Raw genomic sequence first — 4,268 nt, 5'->3', positions numbered from 1 at the left:
TCGCAAGAGGAAATTAGGGTTAAGACCCAAATGAGGATTAGGGCTCAGGAGACTTGGCTTCCCAGAATGGAAACAGGGTGTTGCTGAAGCCAAGCATGGTGAAACAGCCTGAGAGGGCCAAAGGAATGGTATGCCTGCCGTCTTTTAGTACAACCTGTGGATGGGGGTTTGTTACAGTTGCACAAGTAAATTAGGGTTAAGACTCAAGTTAGGGTTAGGGTTCGGAAGACTTGGCTTCCCTGCAGTGAACCAGGGCCTCGGAAAAGCCAAGCATGTAGAAATAGGATAAGTGGGCCGGCAGGAAGAGTTGCCTCCTTTCTTTTAGTACACCGCGTGGACGAGGGGATGTTCCATTCCCAAATTAAATTAGGGTAAAAACCCAAGTTAGGGTTAGGGTTGGGGAGACTGGGCTTCCTAGGTAAGAAACGGGTTCTTGGGGAAGCCTAGCTTGGTGAATCAGCCTGAGTGGGACATCAAGATGTCTTCCATACTGACATTTGGTACACTCTGTGGACGGCGGTATGTTTCAGTCCAAAGAGGAAATTAGGGTTGAGACTCAAATTAGGGTTAGGGTTGGCGAGACTTGGCTTCCCAGGATGGAACCAGGGCGTCTGTAAAGCCAAGCATGTTGAAACAGATTGAGTGGCCCAACAGGATGTGTTCCCTCCTGTCTTTTAGTACACCGCGTGGACTGGGGGATGTTAAATTTCCTCTAGAAAATTTGGGTAAAAACCCAAGTTAGGGTTAGGGTTGGGGAGACTTGGCTTCCGAGGAGGGAACCAGGGTCTTGGGGAAGACTAGCTTGGTGAAACGAACTGAGCAGGTCATCAGAAATGGGTGCCGACCCTCTATAAGTACAACGTGAGGACGGGGCGATGTTTCAGTCAAAACAGGAAATTAGGGTTGAGACTCCAATTAGGGTTAGGGTTGGGGACACTAGGCTTCCCAGGAAGGAACCAGCATCTTGGTAAAGCCTAGATTGGTCAAACAGACTGAGTGAGCCATTGGAGGATAACATACTGCCCATTAGTACAGCTTGTGGACAGGGACATGTTTCAGTCCCAAGAGGAAATTAGGGTTAAGACCCAACTTAGGGTTAGGGGTCAGGAGACTTGGCTTCCCAGAATGGAAACAGGGTGTTGCTGAAGCCAAGCATGGTGAAACAGACTGAGAGGGCCAAAGGAATGGTATGCCTGCCGTCTTTTAGTACAACCTGTGGATGGGGGTTTGTTACAGTTGCACAAGTAAATTAGGGTTAAGACTCAAGTTAGGGTTAGGGTTCGGGAGACTTGGCTTCCCTGGACTGAACCAGGGCCTCGGAAAAGCCAAGCATGTAGAAAAAGGATAAGTGGGCCGGCAGGATGAGTTGCCTCCTTTCTTTTAGTACACCGCGTGGACGAGGGGATGTTCCATTCCCAAATTAAATTAGGGTAAAAACCCAAGTTAGGGTTAGGGTTGGCGAGACTGGGCTTCCTAGGTAAGAAACGGGTTCTTGGGGAAGCCTAGCTTGGTGAATCAGCCTGAGTGGGACATCAAGATGTCTTCCATGCTGACATTTGGTACACTCTGTGGACGGCGGTATGTTTCAGTCCAAAGAGGAAATTAGGGTTGAGACTCAAATTAGGGTTAGGGTTGGCGAGACCTGGCTTCCCAGGATGGAACCAGGGCGTCTGTAAAGCCACGCATGTTGAAACAGATTGAGTGGCCCAACAGGATGTCTTCCCTCCTGTCTTTTAGTACACTGCGTGGACTGGGGGATGTTGAAGTTCCTCTAGAAAATTTGGGTAAAAACCCAAGTTAGGGTTAGGGTTGGGGAGACTTGGCTTCCGAGGAGGGAACCAGGGTCTTGGGGAAGACTAGCTTGGTGGAACGAACTGAGCAGGTCATCAGAAATGGGTGCCGACCCTCTATAAGTACAACGTGAGGACGGGGCGATGTTTCAGTCAAAACAGGAAATTAGGGTTGAGACTCCAATTAGGGTTAGGGTTGGGGACACTAGGCTTCCCAGGAAGGAACCAGCATCTTGGTAAAGCCTAGATTGGTCAAACAGACTGAGTGAGCCATTGGAGGATAACATACTGCCCATTAGTACAGCTTGTGGACAGGGACATGTTTCAGTCGCAAGAGGAAATTAGGGTTAAGACCCAAATGAGGATTAGGGCTCAGGAGACTTGGCTTCCCAGAATGGAAACAGGGTGTTGCTGAAGCCAAGCATGGTGAAACAGCCTGAGAGGGCCAAAGGAATGGTATGCCTGCCGTCTTTTAGTACAACCTGTGGATGGGGGTTTGTTACAGTTGCACAAGTAAATTAGGGTTAAGACTCAAGTTAGGGTTAGGTTTCGGGAGACTTGGCTTCCCTGCAGTGAACCAGGGCCTCGGAAAAGCCAAGCATGTAGAAATAGGACAAGTGGGCCGGCAGGAAGAGTTGCCTCCTTTCTTTTAGTACACCGCGTGGACGAGGGGATGTTCCATTCCCAAATTAAATTAGGGTAAAAACCCAAGTTAGGGTTAGGGTTGGGGAGACTGGGCTTCCTAGGTAAGAAACGGGTTCTTGGGGAAGCCTAGCTTGGTGAATCAGCCTGAGTGGGACATCAAGATGTCTTCCATACTGACATTTGGGACACTCTGTGGACGGCGGTATGTTTCAGTCCAAAGAGGAAATTAGGGTTGAGAATCAAATTAGGGTTAGGGTTGGCGAGACTTGGCTTCCCAGGATGGAACCAGGGCGTCTGTAAAGCCAAGCATGTTGAAACAGATTGAGTGGCCCAACAGGATGTGTTCCCTCCTGTCTTTTAGTACACCGCGTGGACTGGGGGATGTTAAAGTTCCTCTAGAAAATTTGGGTAAAAACCCAAGTTAGGGTTAGGGTTGGGGAGACTTGGCTTCCGAGGAGGGAACCAGGGTCTTGGGGAAGACTAGCTTGGTGAAACGAACTGAGCAGGTCATCAGAAATGGGTGCCGACCCTCTATAAGTACAAAGTGAGGACGGGGCGATGTTTCAGTCAAAACAGGAAATTAGGGTTGAGACTCCAATTAGGGTTAGGGTTGGGGACACTAGGCTTCCCAGGAAGGAACCAGCATCTTGGTAAAGCCTAGATTGGTCAAACAGACTGAGTGAGCCATTGGAGGATAACATACTGCCCATTAGTACAGCTTGTGGACAGGGACATGTTTCAGTCCCAAGAGGAAATTAGGGTTAAGACCCAACTTAGGGTTAGGGGTCAGGAGACTTGGCTTCCCAGAATGAAAACAGGGTGTTGCTGAAGCCAAGCATGGTGAAACAGCCTGAGAGGGCCAAAGGAATGGTATGCCTGCCGTCTTTTAGTACAACCTGTGGATGGGGGTTTGTTACAGTTGCACAAGTAAATTAGGGTTAAGACTCAAGTTAGGGGTAGGGTTCGGGAGACTTGGCTTCCCTGGAGTGAACCAGGGCCTCGGAAAAGCCAAGCATGTAGAAATAGGATAAGTGGGCCGGCAGGAAGAGTTGCCTCCTTTCTTTTAGTACACCGCGTGGACGAGGGGATGTTCCATTCCCAAATTAAATTAGGGTAAAAACCCAAGTTAGGGTTAGGGTTGGGGAGACTGGGCTTCCTAGGTAAGAAACGGGTTCTTGGGGAAGCCTAGCTTGGTGAATCAGCCTGAGTGGGACATCAAGATGTCTTCCATACTGACATTTGGTACACTCTGTGGACGGCGGTATGTTTCAGTCCAAAGAGGAAATTAGGATTGAGACTCAAATTAGGGTTAGGGTTGGCGAGACTTGGCTTCCCAGGATGGAACCAGGGCGTCTGTAAAGCCAAGCATGTTGAAACAGATTGATTGGCCCAACAGGATGTGTTCCCTCCTGTCTTTTAGTACACCGCGTGGACTGGGGGATGTTAAATTTCCTTTAGAAAATTTGGGTAAAAACCCAAGTTAGGGTTAGGGTTGGGGAGACTTGGCTTCCGAGGAGGGAACCAGGGTCTTGGGGAAGACTAGCTTGGTGAAACGAACTGAGCAGGTCATCAGAAAGGGGTGCCGACCCTCTATAAGTACAACGTGAGGACGGGGCGATGTTTCAGTCAAAACAGGAAATTAGGGTTGAGACTCCAATTAGGCTTAGGGTTGGGGACACTAGGCTTCCCAGGAAGGAACCAGCATCTTGGTAAAGCCTAGATTGGTCAAACAGACTGAGTGAGCCATTGGAGGATAACATACTGCCCATTAGTACAGTTTGTGGACAGGGACATGTTTCAGTCCCAAGAGGAAATTAGGGTTAAGACCCAACT

Source organism: Heloderma suspectum, chromosome 1 (assembly GCF_057233095.1).
Source record: "Heloderma suspectum isolate Gila_16-S chromosome 1, 16-S_ref, whole genome shotgun sequence".
In the NCBI taxonomy this organism is placed as follows: Eukaryota; Metazoa; Chordata; class Lepidosauria; order Squamata; family Helodermatidae; genus Heloderma; species Heloderma suspectum.
The sequence above is the reverse complement of the archived record's forward strand: the minus strand, read 5'-3'. Positions refer to the sequence as shown.